A 22,383-nucleotide genomic window follows, 5' to 3' on the forward strand; every position below is an offset into this window, starting at 1 on the left:
GCCAGTAAGTGGTTACCAAGTGAGTGAAAGGTGTGGCCAGAATTTGAATTCAGGTCATCTGGTTCAGGAGTCTGTATTCTTTTATTTTTTATTAAAAAAAATTTTTTTTTACTGTTTATTTATTTTTGAGAGAGACAGAGCAGAATGTGAGTGGGTTAGGGGAAGAGAGAGGGAGACACAGAATCCAAAGCAGGCTCCAGTCTCTGAGCTGTCAGCACAGAGCCCGACGTGGGGCTCAAACTCACGAGCTGTGAGATCATGACCTGAGCTGAAGTCGGATGCTCAACCGACTGAGCCACCCAGGTGCCCCGTGTATTCTTTTATTTTTTTAAAAGTAATCTCTACATCCAACATGGGGTTCGAACTTACAACCCTGAGATCAAAAGTCGCTTGCTCTCCCGACTGGGCAGCCAGGTGCCCCTGGGAGTTGGTATTCTTGACCACTATGCTCTGCTGCCTCCCTATGACAGACACACAGACGAGAGAGGGAAGTTATCTCAAAGATGGGGCATTTACGTGTTTCGTCATGAAAGATGAGCTGTTAGGATAGAAATTGAAAGCAGCTCAGTATCAGTAGAAAGAATGCTTCATCATAGTCTGACAACAGAACAAGAGGGAAGACAGCCAAAAGATTAGTAATGGAATGCAACGATCTAGAAGAATAGAACAGGAAAAGAGACCACCCACATATGGGGTGTTCAAAGAAAAGAGGGACGTAGTTGGATAAGTCTTTGGCTTGGGGACTAATTAGGAGACATGCCCCTCTGCCATATCAACTTTTGAATGATTTCATTTTCTTGCTTGGCTTGGTTTTCTTGCTTGGCTACAACTGGGGCGGAGTATGATCTTAGGACAAAAGAGCTGACTAATAGATCTGGATCCACCCAAAGGGAAGTCTCTAGCAGCTGGCCACCTGGCTCTGCCCTTGACTGAAATGTCAACTTTATCACTGAGGATATACATGGATCTTGTCAATCATGTGAGCATGATCTAAAGCTCAGAAAGTCAAGACAAAAACTATTAACAACAGGTTGGGATGATGGGCTGAATCTTACAAGACCAGATTCTATAAAGAAAATATGAGAATGTGAGCTTACATGTAAAATAAAAAGGTCAACTGATGTATCAAAGCAGGAGGGAGAGGTCAATAGCAGCTAAACTATTTGAAAGGATGTAGAGTCTTTAGTTTCTTTTAAGCTTAGGTGGATCCATTAATGGGGGGAGAGTGTGAGGAAAAAAAAAGAAAATTGTGAATATTAGGTAAAATAAAACTACAATTCTTAAGGAATACTTGATAAAGCTTCCAACTGGGAATCAACTCCATTCTAAAAAAATGCCTCCTCTGCCAAGATGACTCTGGGGGTGGGGCTGGCAACTTCCTTCAAATATTCAAATGGTGGGCACCTAGAAGGGATGCCATCAGTATTTATCTATACAGATATCACAGGAAAGGTTCTCAATTGCATTGTTGGGGTGTACGTGGGGGTATGTTCTTATTAATCAGTTGGTAATATCTTGGTCTTACTATGATAAAGTCTCCCTCATTTCCTCATTTTTTTTTGACATTGCTTTTCTGGGGCCAGAGAGGAATGAGATATGGTTATAGCAAGTGAGGTGGGAACTCCTCTAAACCAGGTCTGTTTGTTTGTTTTGTTATGTTTTTTTTCTTCTTTTTTTAATGATAACCGAGTGTTACTAGTGCCCTATCAATGTCAAAATTACCCACTTTTTGGGGGGATGGGTTACAAGACACTGGATGGGGCATAAGAAGATGTCAGGGATGTGGAATGCTTTTCCCCAAATGGGGATTGTCAAGGGCCGCGATGGATGCAACACAGTGTGGTTTCCATCTGTGAAGACGCCGCAAGACTGTGCTATGGAAGAAACGCTACTTTCTGTAAACACAGGAGCTTTCTCCCCCACTCCATTTAACAAATGTTAAGTTTTCCCCTCATAGAGAAACAAGCTACCCTGGGAACATTTTTTCCTTTAACATCTCTTGCGCTTCCTTGAGCTTGAAGGGTTTGTTTTAGTTAGCAAACCTGCTAACAGGTGAAGAACTCTGTAGGAATAGATTAGGAATCGCTAACTAGCACCATTGTATGAAAAGCATGCAAGATGGTTTGAACAAGAGACGGGCGATTCTCCTTCCTCTTTTCTGAAGTTTTCCACTCCTTTTGCATGGCTGTGTGCCACATGGATGGTCAAGGAATCTTTCCTTGGGTGTAACGTCAATTGATATTGAGGTCATTTAAACCAAATATTGATTGCTGCCTCTCTGCTTTTGCCTTCTTTCTTGTCAATGCAAGGATTTTTGTGTTTTTGTATGAGAGATGCTGATATTTTGCCAGTGTCCTGTCTGAGGCAATTTATTCAGAAGTACAAAGACACTCTTTCTTTAAAAAGTGAAGTTAGGGGCGCCTGGGTGGCTCAGTCGGTTAAGCGTCCGACTTCGGCTCAGGTCATGATCTCGCGGTTTGTGAGTTCAAGCCCCGCATCGGGCTCTGTGCTGATGGCTCAGAGCCTGGAGCATGTTTCAGATTCTGTGTCTTCCTCTCTCTGTGACCCTCCCCCATTCATGCTCTGTCTCTCTCTGTCTCAAAAATAAATAAACGTTAAAAAAAATTTAAAAAGTGAAGTCATATATGATCTCATGGTTTGTGAGTTCAAGCCGTGCATCAGCTCTGCTCTGACAGTGCAGAAACTGCTTAGGATTCTCTCCCTCCCCCTCTCTCTACCCTTCCCCCACTCATGTTTTCTCTCTCTCTCTCTCAAAACAAATAAAAAAAAAACTTAAAAAAAAGATCGAATTAGGAGCGCCTGGGTGGCTCAGTCGGTTAAGCATCTGACTTCAGCTCGGGTCATAGTCTCACGGTTCATGGGTTTGAGCCCTGCATCGGCCTCTGTGCTGACAGCTCGGAGCCGGGAGCATGCTTCGGATTCTGGGTCTCCCTCTCTCTCTGTCCCTCCCTCCCTCACACTCTCTCAAAACTAAACAAACATTTTAAAAAATTAAAAAAAAAAGATCAAGTTATACATGCACATAATTTAATAGAGCCGTAGTTGCTCTATGAGTTTTGTTAGGTAAAACCATAGATGCCTGCATCCCTCCCTACATTTCTTCTCCCCAGGAGCAGCCACTTTCTTGACTTTTCTGATTATCTTTGATAATCTTTCCCTATTTCTAACTGCTGTGCATGTATATTCACTACTTGATTTTTCAGTTTTAAGCGAACTCATCCCTTTCCAATGTTTTTGTTCTTCCAATAAAGTTATTTTGAAATTTTGTTTAGATCACAATTCATTGTTTATATCATTAAGGCCATGCCAGCATTCTTGTTATTCAGGGACACTCTGTATTCTATTACTCGTATCTTTTCTCATGGAGCTGTCTTCATCAGGGCTGGTTGCCATTCTTATCTCGGGCTCAGTTCCCAACCTGCCAACCTTCCTTCACCTGAGATTCTAGAGACTGTCTCCGCTTTTCTCTTGTTTGGATCTTGTTTTCTCTCTCCTATATCTTTCTCTTCCTTGGTTTACTCCCTTGACTTAGTAATGTACATCCTTTAGTAGCTTTCTGAGACAGCGCATATGAGGGAAAATGTTTTTGCGACTCACGTGCCTGAGAATGTTTATATTCATTCTTATATTTGTTTGTTAGTTTTGCCAGAAGTAGAATTTTACGTTGACATCTTTTTTTTTTCTTTCTTGGTTGTTAAAGGCATTATTCTATTGGCTTCTAGCTTCTAGTGCTACTGTTAAAAAGTTGAAAGTCCTGGGCACATGGCTGGCTCAGTCAGCACCTGGCATCTGACTCCTTTTTTTTTTTTTCGAAGATTTTTTAAAATGTTTTTTTTTCCATTTTTAAATCATTTTATTGTTACATATAAACCCCACATATGAGGCATAAACCATATATGTAGAAGATAATGAATTTCATAGTAACCATCACTCAATATATCAGCTTTACAAAAAACTTAAAAAATCTTTTCATGAAGTTACTCATATAGAAGAATATACAGATAGTAAGTATATAATTCAAACTAGTTTTCACAAACCGAACAAAACCAGGTAACCATTGTGCAGATCAAGAAATAGAGGACATTCCAAGCACCGTCCAAAACACCCATGTGTTCCTTTCATTCATTATATGTCTTTTTTTTAATATGAAATTTACTGTCAAATTGGTTTCCATACAACACCCAGTGCTCATCCCAACAGGTGCCCTCCTCAATACCCATCACCCACCCTCCTCTCCCTCCCACCCCCCCCATCAACCCTCAGTTTATTCTCAGTTTTTAAGAGTCTCTTATGGTTTGGCTCCTTCCCTCTCTTTTTTTTTCCTTTCCCCTCCCCCATGGTCTTTATTGAGAGAGAGACAGAGAGAGAGAGAGAGGCAGAGAGAGGGAAAGAGAGATCCCAAGTAGGCTCCATGATGTTAGCACAGAGCCCAATATGTGACTTTATCCCACAAACTGTGAGATCATGACCTGAGCTGAAATCAAGAGTCAGACGCTTAACCTACTGAGCCACCCAGGTGCTCCAAGCATCCGACTCTTGATTTCAGCTTAGGTCATGATCCCATGGTTTGTGGGATCGAGCCTCACATCAGTCTCTGCGCTGACAGTGAGGAGCCTGCTTGGGATTCTCTTTCTGCCCCTCCCCCAGTTGCACGCACTCTCTCTCTCTCTCTCAAAATAACTAAACATCAAAAAAAAAATAAGCTGAAAATCCTTCTAATACCTTATTCTTCCTATATGACCCACTATCCTGCATATCCAGATGGTAGGCTCCTATCTTTGTCACTAGAATTCTGAACTCTCATGACAATGTGCTCGTTTGGATCTATTTTCATCCATTATGTCTGACACTCGATGGGCATCTTTCCATCTGGAAATATATATCCTTTAGCTCTGGGGAAATCTCTTGAATTACTTCATTGACGACTTCCTCCTAATCTTTCTGTTTGTTCATTCTGGAACTTCTGTTATGGAGATACTGAAGGTTCTGCGTAGGTCTTGTTCACATACCATGAACATGCGAGACATTCACATAGTTTTTTTAACTTCCTTTTTGTCTCTGTGCTTTAGTCTTTTAAAAGTGCTCAATTTTAACTTCTAACCCTTCTACTGATGCTTTTACTCCCACTATTATACTTTGAATTTCGAACGGTTTTCTTTGTTAGTTTTTCTAAATCTTCCTTAAAAAAAATAGTGTCTTACAGGATATTATTTTATTGTATTTTGCTCCTAATTATGTTTTTTTTTTTTCCTAATCGGCTCCCAATTGCATTACTTTCTCTTATTTTTGAGGGGACATGAATGATAGTTTATTTTAACATCTCTGTCCCTTCAAGTTGCTTTTTCTCTCTGTGTGTTCTTGTCTCCGTCTTTCATGTTGGAGGCTTTCCTGGTGCCATAATTTCTCTTTGCCTCCTTGTGTTTCAGAAAAGGGAATTGTATTTTTTAACTGTTTTTGAGGAACCTCCATGCTGTCTTTCAGAGTGGCTGCACCAGCTTGGAAAAAAAAGAGAGAAGAAAACCAAGAAGCAGACTCTTCACTGTAGAAAACAAACTGATGGATACCAGAGGGGAGGTGGGCGAGACCCGGGGTTGGGGACGAAGGAGGGCACTTGGCATGATGAGCACCTGGTGACGTATGGAAGTGCTGACTCACTAAATTATAGATGTGAAACTGACATTACATGGCAGGTTAAGTAACTGGAACTTAAATAAAAACTTTAAAAAAAAAAGGAAAAGGAATTCTAGAAGTCTCTTGGAGCTTACCATCTGGGAGCAGAGCTTTAGTGTGGTGCAAGTGGACCATTTAGTTAGGGAATCTCCAGGCTCAGCATCTTTCAGTCTTTGGGAAGAAGGCAGTAACTTGTTTGAAAGGTCTTTTAACCTGTGCCTTGAAGGTCAAGCTTCCAGCGTTCTGGAACCATAGCAGATGGAGGGCTGTGGGTCCCATAGCAGCCGGTGCTGGAATTCTCTTGGATTGCATATGAAAACTTCCCTGAGATGTGTCTGGTGTTTCCCCGGTCCAAAGATTCTGTTTTTTTTTTTTTTTTTTTTTCCATCTAGTCAAAGATTGGAATGCTCATCTTTTGCTAGGGTGGAGAAGGAACACATCACCCCAGTGTGTAGAAATGGGGAGATTTCCGAGAATCTAAAACACATGCTTTCAGGGCACCTGGGTGGCTCAGTCGGTTGAGCGTCTGACTCTTGATTTGGGTGCAGGTCGTGATCTCGCAGTTGGGAGACGGAGCCCCTTGTGGACCTCCGTACTGAGCACGGAGCCTGCTTGGGATTCTCTCTTTCCCTCTCTTCCTACCCCTCTCCCACTCTCTGTCAAAATAACGAAGTGAACATTAAAAAACACACACACTTGCATTTAATCCCTGTGTTAACACCGATTATTCATGGCCCATTTTCCGAATTGTGTGGTAGCACTAAGTTTCGAACATTTTGAGGATGGCTGGTATGAACCTGGTCAGTTGTGTGCCTTTCCCATGCGAGGTTAGGATTCTGTATTTATTTATTTATTTATTTATTTATTTATTTATTTAACATCCAAGTTAGTTAGCATATAGTGCAACAATGATTTCAGGAGTAGATTCCTTAATGCCCCTTACTGTTTAGCCCATCCCCCCTCCCACAACCCCTCCAGCAGCCCTCAGTTTGTTCTCCATATTTATGAGTCTCTTCTGTTTTGTCCCCCTCCCTGTTTTTATATTATTTTTGTTTCCCTTCCCTCATGTTCATCTGTTTTGTTTCTTAAAGTCCTCATATGAATGAAGTCCTATGACTTTTCCCTTTCTCTGACTGACTAATTTCACTTAGCATAATACCCTCCAGTTCCATCCACGTAGTTGCAAATGGCAAGATTTCATTCTTTTTGATTGCCGAGTAATACTCCAATATATATATATCACATCTTCTTTATCCATTCATCCACCGATGGACATTTGGGCTCTTTCCATACTTTGGCTATTGTTGATAGTGCTGTAAACATTGGGGTGCATGTGTCCCTTTGAAGCCGCACATCTGTATCCCATGGATAAATACCTAGTAGGGCAATTGCTGGGTCATAGGGTGGTTCTATTTTTAGTTTTTTGAGGAACCTCCATACTGTTTTCCAGAGTGGCTGCACCAGCTTGCATTCCCACTGACAATGCAAAAGAGATTCTCTTTCTCCACATCCTCGCCAACATCTGTTGTTGCCTGAGTTGTTAAGTTAGCCATTCTGACAGGTGTAAGGTGGTATCTCATTGTGGTTTTGATTTGTATTTCCCTGATGATGAGTGATATTGAGCATTTTTTCATGTGTCGTTTGGCCATCTGGATGTCTTCTTTGGAGAAGTGTCTATTCATGTCTTTTGCCCATTTCTTCACCGGATTATTTGTTATTTGGGTGTTGAGTTTGGTGAGTTCTTTATAGATTTTGGATACTAACCCTTTATCTGATATGTCGTTTGCAAATATCTTCTCCCATTCTGCCGGTTGCCTTTTAGTTTTGCTGATTGTTTCCTTCGCTGTGCAGAAGCTTGTTATTCTGATGAGGTCCCAGTAGTTCATTTTTGTTTTTGTTTCCCTTGCCTCCGGAGACGTGTCAAGCAAGAAGTTGCTGCGGCCAAGATCAAAGAAGGTTTGGCTGCTTTCTCCTCGAGGATTTTGATGGCTTCCTGTCTTACATTTAGGTCTTTCATAGGATTCTGGGTTTTTTTTGTTTTTTTTTTGGTGTGTGTGTCAGCTATTTTTCTCTCTGATTTACAGCTTTGAAAATTTTGATGCTATAGTAACATCTTCAGTTCTTCCTGCCTCTTGAAGTTTGTTCCCTTAGGGGGAAAAAAACCTTTTATTGTCCATTAATAAAAATAGATGCACGCGATGAGTCTACTGTCTTTATGCTGAAGTCCATTGCTGTGTTTATTCACTTTTCTTAGTTAGTGAGGCCAGAAATTAGAAGAGAGTGAGAGGGGAGAGGGGAAGAGGAGAGTGAGTGGGCCAGGCAACCCCAACCACGGATAGCTCATCATCTAAAGAATTCAAGGTATGTGTAAAGAAAGAGTTTGAGCGAGCCATTGTTACTCATTGTTCTTCAATTTGGGGAAAACACCATCGTCATCAATTCTGAAGTACAAGGTTTCTCTAGAAGGTCCAGGTTTCCTGCATACAGAAAAACCCACTGGTTTTGAGAAAAGAAGGTATTGGCGTGTTGTAGCAGACTGTTGGGTTCACAATCCTGGATCTGTTAGCTGTTAGCTGTGTGTTTTGGGCAACTAATCTATTATCTTCTCTTTGCTTTAGTTTCCTCTTCCGGAAATAATAACAGTATCTACCTTTCAGTGCTGAAGTGAAGTTACATAAGTAAATGGAGATGCTTAAAACAGAGTGTCTTATAACTGCGCCGAAGTACTGTTTTGATTTCCATAGCCTGGCTGCTTTTCCGTATTCAGAGGACAGCGGCAGTGCGGTGCCTGGCGATTAGAGTCAAAGGATGTCCTGATCTTGGACCAGACATCTCTTAGATAGGAAAGGGGAGGGAATGGGTCCATTGATTGATGTCCATCAAATGCTCATTGAGTGCCAGGCCGTGCTTCTTCCTGAGAAGGCAACACTGAACAAAAGCGCAATAGTGTCTACCCTCCTGGGGGGATGTCTAGAGGTTCTATAGTCATCTGGGGACTCCCGTAAGAGCTCCTCCATGCTTCTAGAAAAATCCCATGGCAACAGCACTCACTGAGTACCATTCCTGGCCATCAAATGCAGCTTGTCCCAAGCCACAAAGGACCCTGGGGAGCAGCTACAGATGGCAGTCTCAGGCTCAGGTGTTCCTTCAGGTTAAATTTCCTGCAGCCCCATCTCGTCACACTTCACTTCCGGGACATCTCACTGTGGGTCAGAGAATCTCCTGCCACAGAGCCGGGACCCCCTTACCCCATCATCCAGGCCAGGGAAGGGCAGCTGGGTCCACAGAGCCCATTACCAACCTGGAAGGGAAGTGCCCCATCCGGACAGTTGTCCAGGATAAAGCGCCCTAGCACCTTCCTCACCAGCAAGCCTTGTAGCCTACTTAGTGACTTGCCTCCGTGCTTTGCAAAATGGCTGTCGTAAGGCAAACTTTTTGGAAAAGAAGCCCACCCCCTTGGGAGGAAGAAACGGTCCATGCATTTGGGCCGGCCTCTCACGAAGGAAGTAACACCGCTCGCATATGTCTCCTGCGAAGCCTCGGGGAAACTCACGCTGCTCACATCAGAACTCTGGATGGCGGGTGATTTGCTGCTCGGCGGGAGCACATTGAAAATTCCTGAAGGAACTATGTGGCATCAGTAATCTCAAGGGTGTGCTACGCGGTGGGATGGGGACCGAAGAGCTGTTTTGCTCGGGGGGCCTCTTGCTCTGCGTGGGGCGCTCTGCGTGGTGTGCGGCTTGCATTTCCCACACGTCTGTGGAACAAGAGGCCCGGGGGGGAGGGTGGCAAGAAGGCGGGAAACCAGTGCCCTGTGTACACCCCACGCGTGCCCTCTGCTCTCAGATGTCTTCGCAGCTTGCTCCGTGACTGAAGGCCACGCGTGAAGCCACGGTGGGTGTCCTCCGATTTTGCGGAAGCGGCCGTCCAAGATGGCTTCCGGGCTTGGGTCTCTTCCCACATGGAAGGACGGCTTGCGTCGGTGCCTCCTTCTCGGTGTGTCTGGTGAGACGCTACATGCACGTCCATCTATCGTCCGCCTCACCAAGACGTTCCTAGACCCTCCACGGGACAGCTGAAGATCTTCAGGCACGCCATCTGGGGGAGGAAGGAGAAGAAACCAGAAAATGACGAATGATCACCGAGGCCACCCTTACCCTTCGCCTGTGTGGGCCTCAGCCAGCGCCGCGCGCTGCTGGACACTCTGCTGCGATTTCTAGCAATTTCTGTCTCCCCCCCTCCCCCCCTCCTCCCCCCCCCACCTCCAGGCTCCGAGTTCTTTGAGGGCTGGAACGACAACAAGTTCACTTTCAGATCTCTGGAGCGTGCCTGGCCCTGTGGGGGCTAAATGAATGGGTTATGAGCCATAACCCGAGCAGCAGCGAGACCTCTCCTGTGTCGTGGGGAGAGCACGGAGCAAGGATCCCAGCCGCGTGTGTTCTGGGCTCACATTTCCCAGGTGTGGGCTGCTTGTCTCCGGAGGAAATGAAAGAAAGGATCCCTTCGGTTCGGGCCCGCTTTATTTATTTATTTATTTACTTTTGAAGTTTGTTTATTTTGAGAGAGAGAGAGAGAGTGTGAGCAGAGGAGGAGGAGAGAAAGAGAGAGAATCCCAGGCAGGCTCCACACACTGCCAGCGCAGAGCCTGACCCGGGGCTCGAACTCACGAACGGCGAGAGAGAGAGAGGCGTCAGCTGTACTATGCGACAGATTAACGGACCGACAGCCTCGTTTCCGGGCCCTGGTGTGAATGTGTAAATAGCTCAGGCTCCCTCCGTTCTTGGTCTATCAGAGCACAGAGAAGAAGAGTCAGGGTGTCCGCGGGTGGAATGCACACAGCAGACCCCACGGGCACTTCCAGGGTCACACTTCTGTTCCGCAAAGGCAGCTATGGCTACAGATCGTGATCGTCAATCGCCCCAGCCCTGGGGGCCACCCTGCCCGCCGGGTCTCCCAGCACAGGGCCGCTGCTGGCTCCTAACTTGCCATCCAGTTGGGGGTGACATTGTCGCTTGGCTGTGACCGAGGCACTGTGGTCACAATGAAGCGGAAAGCGGCCGTCTTCTCATCCCTGCCCCCCGGAAGCAGTCAGCTGGGGGTTGGCATTCACAGCACGCTTGGTGACCAGGATGCCAGCCTGCTGGGCCGCAGAGATGGGTTCTTCCGGAGCACGGAAACGGGCTCGGTTCCCGATGCACTTGTCTCTCTTCTCCCCTTGAACCTGCGTGCTTCCTCACCCCGGTAATTCAGGGGAATGCAAGCAAGAGGAAGCCGCTTGGGTCCCCACTACCATACCCACACTGCAGCCCTCCGCTGTCTGGCCCCAGCCCTGTTTGGGTCAGCCTTGAGGTCACGGGGATGACTTTACAAGTCTCAGCGGTGTCAATTACAGCTCGGCTCCGTGAGAGAGGCCACCTTTTATTTCAGAGATGTCTTTACTGGGTGAAATATGGACTTCTCCGCAACTCTGGGGCTTTTCCTCAGCTCTTTCTGCAGCCCTCCTGTGTTTGCTGGGTGTGTGTGTACCTCTGTGAGCGTGTGCTCCTGTCCGGATGAGGGTGATAGGTCCCCGTGCGTGCCCTCTCTCTTTCCCAGGGACGGCGAACTCCTTAGGAGCGAGGGATGAGCCTCTGTCCTGTGCGCCTCCCCGGCCCCCCACGACTCAGTAAGCGTCTCTTACACTGAATGCAATCCTCTCTCCTACCCCCACGATCATCTTTCAGACCGCGTGGGGATTTGGAGACCTTCTGGAATCACCCTGCTTTGCCTCTAATTCCTAATCATTTATACCCCCCCTGCTACAAAAGAAACACACACAAAAGGAAACGACAAGGCAGCCAGCTCTCTTAGGGGTCAGATAGACGTGCTTCGGTGTGACTGAGGATTTTCAGGGTGCCATCAGATGTTCCCGCCTGTGGAAGCTTTTTGAAGATTAGATTTTCTCCAGCTTGATCTTCATTCCTAAATAGCTTTTTTTTCAGAGTGCTTTTCAATCTTTAAAGGACTCCCTTCATTCCACAGATTCTAGGTTCAACATCTACAATATAATCTTTTGTTATTTTATAAATGTGGGCTTTATTTATTTATTTATTTATTTTTTACTATTTATTTCTTTATATATATTTGTAGAGAGAGACTGAGCGGAGGAAAGGGGCAGAGGGACATAGAAAAGGGAGGATCTCAAGCAGGCTTCATCCTCAGTACGGAGCCCAACGTGGGGCTTGAGCCCATGACCCTGGGATCGTGACCTGAGCTGAAAACAAGAGCCAGCCGCTCAAGCAACTGAGCCACCCAGACGCCCCAAATACGGGCTTTTAATAACCAGCATTTGAAAAAGCCCAAACCTTTGACACTTTAATTTTAGAGATGTCACTTCCTCCCTGTTACAAAAAATAAGAAGGAAGAAACAATGCATGAGGCTGGTGAGATTTGATGTAGTCGAATCCCCTCTGTCTTCATCCTGTGTTGGGGAGGTCACACAGGCATGCCGTCTGAGTCCCCTCGGAGGCATCTAATAAATGTGCGGTGGAGAGGGACACTGCACATTTGAATCTGCAAGGAGCGAAAGAGTTAAGTGACTGTCCCCAATTACAGCCTCGGAGGGGGTGATTACGATCAAAATTGCAGGGAGGTTTTTAATTTAGCTGCCTAGGGAAGTTGCCCCCAGTCGAGCCACGCTCATCAGATCATACCCAGGCTTCATCCCCTCACCCTGCACTGTCACTCAGAGCAATTCTATCAGAAAGGGCACCAAATGGATTGTGTGGCCCAGGACCCTTCACCTGCAGGTCTAGCAGAGTCCCCTTACCATTTTATTAGAGAGAGCACGAAGGAGCAAATCAAGCTGACGTCCAGCCCAGCAGGAGACTAAAGAGGGAGAAGTTTCAAGTGTGGCTTCGTGCAGTTGTGCGTTCAATTCGTGCCATTCTTTCTGGCGGCCAGCACGTGCACGTACGGCTGTGCACAAAGCCTGAGGACCCAGGCTTTGGCTTGTCACCGTGGGTTCCCCCTGCTACAGACACGTCTCCCCCGAGCCCGTTTGATAGATTTCATCGGAAATACATTCACCTCGCACCAATGTCTTCCTAATGCTAGGTGTAACCCTACATGGTAATGCGTTATTATACGGAGACAATGTGTAGTTGGCCAGAGGAGTTAACTGGGGAGATGTGTGCGAGTGAGTGAACTTCCTCCGGGCTGTAACGATGCAGTGATGCTTTGAGGGAGAGGGACCTTCTAATAATACTGCTGACAGCTTCTCCCATTTCTGTCCTGCCTCCTACGAGCCTGGCATCGTGCTAGGTGTTTGTTTGCGTTATATCTGATACTGAAAACACCTGCAATGTAGTTCCGGTATGGCCCCCACGCAGCGATGCTGCGCATAGGTGAAAATAATGCAAGACAATGCTTGTCGATAAACATTCTCTGAACGTTATACGTTACTCCGAGGTCCACTTATTGATAGGCCCGCACATCCATTATTTATATAGATAAGGCCAATATAATTGAACTTCATATTAGCATAAACCCGGTATAAATATTTATAAATTACCGTTTAATTAACATGTTGATTTCAGCGGGTTTCTATTGGTAACGTATAGTCGATGACATTGCAAAGTTTCAGAACTGTGTAGGCCACGAGTGTTTGTCAAGTTAATAAGGCTATTTTTCATATGAAAAAAAAATGCAGGTTAAAATCAGTACCCTGTGGACCATTTCTTATGGTTTTCCTAATAATATATTCTCGAATATGAATGCGGGCCTATAGTTAACTGTTCAAGGCCTCTTAATTAAATTAGGAGTAATGAAATATTTTCAGGATTCCCATTAAGAACATTTACTGATGAATACGGTTTATTCCTTTCAGACTAGAGCTTGACTTAATTCAACATTCTGATTACATTGCCCTATCATAGTAGGGTGGCCTCATCAAAATAATGATAATCCTCAATTCAGTACTTTGAAAACAGCCAACTTTTTTCCTTGTTTGATAGGCTCCAAATCAGTAAACTAAATTAATAAGAAAAGTCTTTAGCTCAAGTAATGATCTGTTTTCAATTCAGATTTTTACTTTGTAAATCTATCTATTCATCATGGGCTCCAAAGGAAGGTACAATGACAATGAGGTCATTTAAGGCCAGCTTGATAAAATGTCTAAAAAGATTTATTTCAGCCTTACTTTTGTCAGATGGAAAACATTTTCACACTTGAAAAGCTAAAAATTTTAACTGTTTCTATTGCAAAAATATATAATATTAAATATATAACATACTCTGTAAATATATAGACACCCATATGCCCGTACACATAACACGTATACACAAACATACATATAAAATTACTGAACATAAAAAAAAACATGTTAATAATTTTTTTAAAAACTATATTATAACCCAAGGAGCTTATATACTTTACCAGAAAGTTCCCTCTACATTTAATTGCCTTTTTTTTTTTATTTCTGGAAGATTCTATTCTATTTTTCATCCTAGAATTTTCCCACTCATTACTATATGATCTGTTCCTGATTAGGTAACTCAGGCCAGTTTATGATAAAGACTTTCCATTGTGAGAAAAAATTACATCGAGAAAATTATTTTTATTTTTTGAAATTTTATTTAACTGAAATCTGCACATACAAGCGAGGGAATTTATGGTTAGAATGTATTTTGTTACCATTTGAGAAATGTTCATGAGACATCGTTCTCATCTCTGATAATTCTTGGAATGTAGACGGTAGGAGAAAAGGCCATTGAATAATTTTGATCTGCAGTGATATATGCTCACATAGGAAAAACATTAAAATAAAACCAACATGAATTATAGTACAAAAGATTGTATTTTTGATAGTTACCACCAATAAATACAGGTCAATACTTTCCCCTATAATTGGTGCCGGTTAGAGTTTGTGAAAATTTCAAAAGCTTTATAAATAAAAGTGAATGTAGCACAGACTACCAAAATAAAAAGAAAAAGTAGGTTCAAATTTTAGTACAGTAGACTCATTTAAATATTGTGTTAAACTTCCTTAAAGATTGAGGTTTCTGCACGACAATATAATTTGCATCCAAATAATTCAAAATTAACAGGACTAAAAAGTACACGTGTATTTTTCCTTAAATTATAATATGCTATCTATGCCTTAAGCCCTTTAAAATATGAAGCACTTTATCTCAGCTTGCATTTGAACGCACGGCATAAGTAAGCATTTTGCTTAGTTCAATAACATAATTTTATGGAAAAAAATTATGATTTTTTTTTAAGTTTTTCAATTTCAAATCGAAAAGGGTATTATAATATTTTAATATGAACCCCAGATCCTTTATTTCTACAATTTAAATTTCAAGAAGAAATAGAAATTCTTTTGTTTTTTCCTCCATCAATGCTATTTGTCAAGTAACTTTTCATCAATCAAATCGAAGGCTAAGTAAAATTATCACACTAATATTTACTTAAATGTATTTTTAACAAACGCCTTTTCCTTCAGGTGCATACCTCAATGAATGGGATTCAGAATACTGTCTTGAATATTTTTTGAAGCCTAAGTTCTTGTGAATCATTTAGATAAATATTTGGAAATTTTTAATCAAAGCCACGGATTAGGCATTTAAGATTTACTTTAATAGCATTAAATTATGATAATTGGAGTTTAACAACAACATTGCTTATTTATTTTGCTACAGTAATTTATTTTTTACTGTCAACATCGCCAGTATTTTGAATTTAGGGAAGATTAATTTTAGATATATCTGATTACTTTTCTATTTGATTGTGGACTATAATACAAGAAAAATAAAACTAAGTTCATGCAGTTCCACAATTTTCACATGGACTGTCAAAATTAGAGACTTTTCTAGTGAGAGTAGCTTTTCCATTCTATTCTAATTTATGAAAAAGATTCCTTCTTAATAATAATTCTATATAATAAAAGTCCACTGCAATATATATTCCAAGGGCAATTAGAATGGGGAGATAAGTTGCACAAGTTTAGAAAATGTTTTTGCTTCAATATATTTAATATTTTGTAGCAGCCATTTTAAAAGGCTGGAATTGCAAAGAAAGTAATGATTTATGAGTTTGAGTTTGATGTGATAAAATTTTAAAATCTTTAAATTTATGATGTCAAGGTAGTGACGATTTTAAAATGCATTCTCTCAGAGAAAATTATCAGGACATATTACTATTTGTTTGCGTAGTCCATAACGAGTAACAAAATCTAGCAAAGCAATCCAAGTATATCTAGACCCGTTCTGTTGGACTTATTTCTGGATCCTGGATCGTGTGTGCCAGGCAATACAGCAGTTGTAGTTCATGAAGACCAAAAGATATTTCCAAGGTATAATTCTTTAAAAATTCTAACTATCAAGAAGTAAACCGGCGAATAGTCCGGCATTTTGGTTATCCTTCAGAAATGATACTGTGGCAGACAGTTCTGCTAGGAGGGGGAAATTTTCTGAGCAGAATGAGAGTAAATTTTCTGTTTCTCATCGGTTTGTGTCAATATTGGAACAAGGGTACTCTGTTTGCCTTTCATTTATTTTCATTTGTAAAAGTATTTCACAGAAGTCTGCAAGATTCAATTCATTGTATTTGCTTTTGTGCATTTGAAGACTTCTTTAAGTATTCTCAGGTAAATAAAGAAGAATTGCTTTAAAAAGTAGGTAGTGCAAAAGGACGCATTTTTTTCTGTCTTCAATTTATAGAATGTTTGGTAGATGTTGATCGTGTTAAAAACTTTTTTAAAAGGCAAAATTTCCAAAGGCAAAATTGCATTCTTTTTTTTTTTTTTTTTTTTTCTTTTGGGCATTTACTCTCTCTGTTCCTTAATTATAATTTTATAATTTCTGGGCAAGCAAGAATCAGTTTTCTTCATAAAAAATTTATTTAAAGTTATTTAAAGTAAACATTTTTATTATTTTTTTAGTGCCAATATTTATAAATTCCCAAAGCAAAAACTTTGCAAACACGTAACTATCTGGTTTTTTTTTTGTTTGCATGAAATATCTTGATAGTTTAGTATTTAAGTACATTGATAGACACTGAACTAATATTCCAGAGCAAATACTGTAGTATTTTTCATGTAAATGTTCTATGTTAAATAAAAATCACTGAAATCCTAGTCAATTTTAATTATTTCAATACCAGGTCTATCACTTCCATTTATGACTTAAGCTTAGGTTTGCTCACCGCGTAAATTTTTTCACCAAGGTAATTAGTGTAATTAATTAATTATTCAATAATTGAAATGCAGGTTAACAAATTTCTCTATATAAAAGTTAAAAAAAGTCCTTTATTCAAACTGTGAACTCTAAGCCTATAAAACTCTTCAAAGAACCCCAAGATATCAAGCAATCTTTTATTTAGCTAAACCTACCCCCCACCTTCCCTCTTATTCATACTTAAATACTCAGTATGCTCACAGCTTGGAAAAAAGCTAGAAAGCCTTAATGGATCACTGATTTTAACCAAAGAGGTAGGTGCACATCCCTGATAAATGAATTCAAAACAATTTTTGTTTTAGCATTAATAGTTTTCATCAAATGAAAACAAGCTTCTTAGTGTAGGAGAATAAAGTCCTGAATAGGACACTTATTAACATATCTTTTATTTTAAACTCAAGGACAAACATTCTAAAACAATATCTATTACCGTGGAACAATGATGCATTTCCCCCCTGCCCCCCATTTTCTAATATTCCAGCGATGGGCTTCTTTTGAGCAGAGGGTAACCTAACCAAAGTACAAAGCGAAGGACTCAGTAAAAACAGCAGGAATACATAAAATCAATTTAGGGAAAACAATATTTAATCTTGTCATAGCTTAAAGCTAATTGAATGAACGTGGGTTAGCCTTTCATTTTTCATGAGGTATATATTCTCAGTTGAGGTGTTATGCTATTGAAAGTGTATTTATACATAAAGATGATGAGGTACAGATTTGAATTTTCGTGTGGCTAATACAGAAGTAACATGTTTTATAGATGCTTATACATTTTTGGGAAAGTTATTAGAATCAACAGCAAGAATAATTTCCAATGTCATGGTAAGCTGTCTCAAGATGAAAAAGAATAAAAACCTGCTAGTGCTTTAGTTTTCTGGTCCTTAACTATCTGCATAATCTCTTTTAGAGGACATACACGTTGTTACATTTCTCTCTCTCTTTTTTCTCTGAATAATCCTAAATGTCAAACGTTTCTTTTAAATAATTTTTTTCTAGCCTTGACAAATGCACAACAATGTGGAAAGTGATGATGAAATATATGACCTATTCTGACCAAAACAGCGAGAAAGGACATTTCTATTTTTCAGCTAAAAAAGGAACTTCAACAGCATTAAATCAGGGACGATAAAAAGCACTCTAAACTATTCCAGTGTTCTTTTTTTCCCCTGTCCTGAATGGAGTACTCACAACCTTTAGTACTGAAAACACAAAACCAATCGTAAAACTGGTTGTGATCATTTGTGCAATATTGATCTTGTAATTACCCCTTTGAGGACAAAATGTATCTTTTAATGTGTGATCATGAGATGTCATCAAAAGGAAAAGCTTGCAACAAGTGTCACTCTTCTTTAAAAAGCATTTCCATACGCGCTATGTAAGATTCATTTGCTGAATTGCGAAACACACATTTTCACACGGACAGCTCTAACTTTGTGCTTTCTTTCTCAAACGGAGGTTTTATTTTTAACGGCATTATTGATTGTGCTGATTAAAAGAATTCTTCACATATTTTCTCTGCACTCTTTGTGTTCACGACCGTGACACCTTTTAGTATTCTGGTTTGGAAGTTTTCATAATGCCCCCCCCACCCCACACATCTTTTTGACACATCACTCTGAGGTATTCTCAAGTCCAACCCAAGTAGTAATCACACATCCAGGAAGACAGGAGCAGTTTCTTTTTCTAACCTTCTCAGTGAAAACAGGTAGGGGCATGAACAAGTATATTATGACCCCAGTACATCTGTGGCTTTCGAGTCTGACACGTGTCAGATAGAAACAATCTAGAGATGCTCTTATCAATTACAGGAGATCACCGATATCACGGGCATGTTGGAATGATGAGGAAGCCTTCCATTTTTTTTTTTGAAAGCATGCCATCTGTAGCTATTAGAAGGGACTGAGAAAAAAGACTTTTAAATGCTGACTGGGAAAAAAATCTGAGAAATATAGTCTTGAAGGCATCTAGTTGCCCTGTCTGTAGCAAACAGAGATTTAGGGACCGAAAGCTTTCCTTAATATCCAAGGCTATCGTCAGATAGGAGAGCATAGCCTAACACAGCAAAATGAAACACCGATATTAAAGATCTCAACTCTCCCAGTTAGCTAATTAAATAGCAACAGTTGGAGCATTAAGGAATATCCTGAAACCAAATAGAATTTATTTTTATCTTGCTTTTCTAGAGCCAGATTTTATGCCATAACCTTGTTACAGAAAGCTAGGAAGGCAGATAATTTTCTTCATGTATGGAACCTGATCTTAAGGGGGAAAAGAAACTCTTTGGCTAATGAAGAAGAGAAAATTGCGTAGTCTGTCCTTCTCTCTAATTTACATGATTTCTTTTAAATAAAATCATTTACTCAGTGACAGTAAATGCAACCAGCAGATGTTTAGTTATTTGCTGAAGCAAGACATTATATTAACTGATGGGAGTATCAGTTGCAGTTATTAAAATAGAGGCTATTTGGGAGAAATGTGGGATTCAGAAATAATTATTCATATAATCAGAAATTGGAAATGAGTCAACAGGAATTGTTTTGGCATAAAAAGACATTTGAAATGACTTTAAGTGTGGTGCTACCAAAGTCTATCCCATGCACATACTATAAACATTAAATTCGCCGTTTTATTTCTAAGATCATCCTGACACCTTTGAGATAGACTGGATTCGGTGCAAATGAAAATCCGGGTAAGTTACATGTATTTTATGGCAACAGTTGATTTGAATATCTTCAAGGCTGGATATACTTCAAGGTATTTATTTATTTTTCTTCATTGGTATCTTCGATATTAATTTGGGCCAATTGTTGCCTATTATTTGACAGGAGACACGTACAGGGAGGACATTTAAGATTTGCTTATTGTGGGCAATTATGTAATTCTCCCTCTTGCCTTTAAAAATAGAGCAGAGGAGAGAACATGAGAATCGTCCGACGCTAAAGGCACTCAGAATAAATGATTACATTTACGAGAACAGGAACTCCTCTGTGAACACATTCCCTCAACATCAGCATCACCACTGAACTGTTACTTGGATTCAGCCCATCTGAAAGATGGTAAACGACTTAGAACGACCTCACTCCATAAAAAAAACGCCATCACCGATCCCTAGAAATTAACAACAGTTCTGTTAATCAAGGATTTCGTCTCCACATTCAACCAAGGCCAAATTAGGAAGGCTGTGACGCGAAGGCGCACAAAAACATCGGTTGAGCAAAGTCAAAATTAACGACAAACAAAATCAAGTTTCCTTTGTGGCTGATTTTCAGGCAGCTGCATGTAAATATAAAAGAACCATCAAAGAAAGATACCCATTAATTATTAACTCAGAGCAACTTCAGAAAGCAGAGCCCTTAAACCTCCATTGACATCATTCTGCCAGTCTCCTAATCTCTGCAAGTTGTTGGTAAGAGTTGCATTAAACACAGCACGCTACCAAACCCGCCTTTAACAATTGCGGCTCCAGAGCCGTGCACTGCGGCCTGGAGACCACACGAGAGAAACTATACTTTCTGTAAAGACATCTTTAAGAAACATTTACAATCGCACGTTCTGAATAATCTCCTGGGTGACTTTACCTCTCTCAACCGCACAATAGGGTGTCAATAGCCTACTGGCAACATGCACGATGAAGAAACTCCTCCATTTGTCCCCCCTGCGGACGTAGGAGACCACTGTCATGATTAAAACGCCGTGCCACCCTGTAGTTTAATGCAGTGACATGTATAGATCGGGCCCGGGCTTTTTCACTGCGGAATAGAAGAAAGGCTCTAGTATAAGGGACGTTGGAAAGTGTGGACGTATATAGGGCTGTTATGTCCCTGGGCAAATAATTTCGGTCGTGAAGTATTATTGTGAAGGTTTGTAGTTTTTTTTCATTGAAATTAAGTACTTTTCAATTGCAAGTTGATTGCAAGCATCAAATGGAATGCAATCTCTGCGAAAACAGCCTTTAGAAAACCTATGCTAATATTCACGATTGTGAGTCTAGATTTCTACGCTGGACTTGGAACAGCCTGGGACCAAAATACAGAGAAACAAGATTTTTTTTCAGTCACTTTGAATTTTTCTTTCTTTCTTTTCTTTTTCTTTTTTTTTTTCTTTCTTTTTTCCTAATCGAAGGAGAGCTGACACACAAAGTTTACAGTTGTTTCAGGTGTACAACAGAGTGATTCAACAAGTCTCTACCTCATGCTAGACGTTTTGAGTTTTTATAATTTGGCATCATCACGGTGGCCTTACTGTTTTGCTTTAAAGTACAGAGAGACAAAACTCTCCTGTAGTATGTTTCCGACACGAATATCAACATGCTTTGAGAGAAGATGGCTCGAAAAATATCTTAAAATGGAAGTAAAAATGAATGCATACATATATGAATCGTCCATACTTGTGATTTTCAAGAATGCTTTTCGCAGGTATGTCTCCATGGAAAGGGGACCACTGTGCCTGTAGCAGGAGGGACATAATTTTCAGATTCGATGAGTGAGACCCTTCTTCTGCATCTTTTTCTCACTCCCTCTGTCTTCTAAAAACTTATCAGGGTACAGACAAGCATCATCTAATCAAAATAAGCATCGAAAACCACCACATTTGAAAAACAGTATAAAAGCGATCAGCAGTACTGAGAACAGATGACAAACATTAGATCAAGCTGATCTGTCATAAACCTCCCAACCTTCCGGCTATAATCCAGCTGACCACCTGCAAATTCTTCAGATCGTCCCTTCACATCAACAGCACTCGAATTGCTACAAATCAAAATGTTAACTTTTTAGACCATTGCGAAAAGAACAGGATGAGGAAAAGTGTGCATCTCTGTGATGATTCACATTTAAAGGTTTTATCTCTTTACTCTATTTGATTAAAGGCCTTGTATTGAGTTAAGCAGCAAATCCTGAATAATTAGTGGCTGCTGGGATTTTTTTTTTGCCCCCCCCGCCCCCCCCCTTTTTAAAATGAAAGCTTAAATGGGGGAAAATGGAATGTCAGTCAGAAACTGGTTCGTACCAATCATCATAATTATAATCTAGTAGAATTAAGCCATAATCATTAAAATTTCTTCTTTTCTCCTACCTTTGATGGACTGTTTCATCTGTTTCATTAAAGTTGTAATTTTTACAGATGCTCTTGATGTTATGTTTTCATCAGTGTCTAAGACAGCCTAAAGGAAAGAGATAGCTCTTTGCCTATAGAAATATATGTTAATACATTAGTTACTTGAAGCGAAGCAACTTTTGCAATATGTGCATCTGGGTGTCTATAGTTGTCTTTATTTAGGCCTGTCCAGCATTTTGTTGAATTCTACTCTTGCCCGGCAGCTGGACCCTGACCTTCAAGTTCTCCCTCTCTCTCTTTTTTTTTTTTTTAAGAAAAAGAAAAAAAAAAAGAATTCTTTTCAGATTCCAAGTTCCCCCCTCTTACCCTCCCACTGACACCATCCTATTCAGAACCGGAGATAACTTTATTCATCTACACA

The 22,383-nt window shown here is 40.8% G+C and overlaps 1 long non-coding RNA gene across 1 annotated transcript; it reads left to right on the forward strand.

Annotated features, from left to right (window-relative positions):
- Nucleotides 1–10,529: 10,529 nt before the first annotated feature.
- Nucleotides 10,530–22,029, forward strand: LOC131516107 (uncharacterized). The gene is made up of 2 exons (XR_009263893.1): nucleotides 10,530–10,932; nucleotides 19,812–22,029. It is a non-coding gene; the product is annotated as an uncharacterized LOC131516107 (long non-coding RNA).
- Nucleotides 22,030–22,383: the final 354 nt, after the last annotated feature.

Source organism: Neofelis nebulosa, chromosome 7 (genome assembly GCF_028018385.1).
Source record: "Neofelis nebulosa isolate mNeoNeb1 chromosome 7, mNeoNeb1.pri, whole genome shotgun sequence".
Classification (NCBI taxonomy): domain Eukaryota; kingdom Metazoa; phylum Chordata; class Mammalia; order Carnivora; family Felidae; genus Neofelis; species Neofelis nebulosa.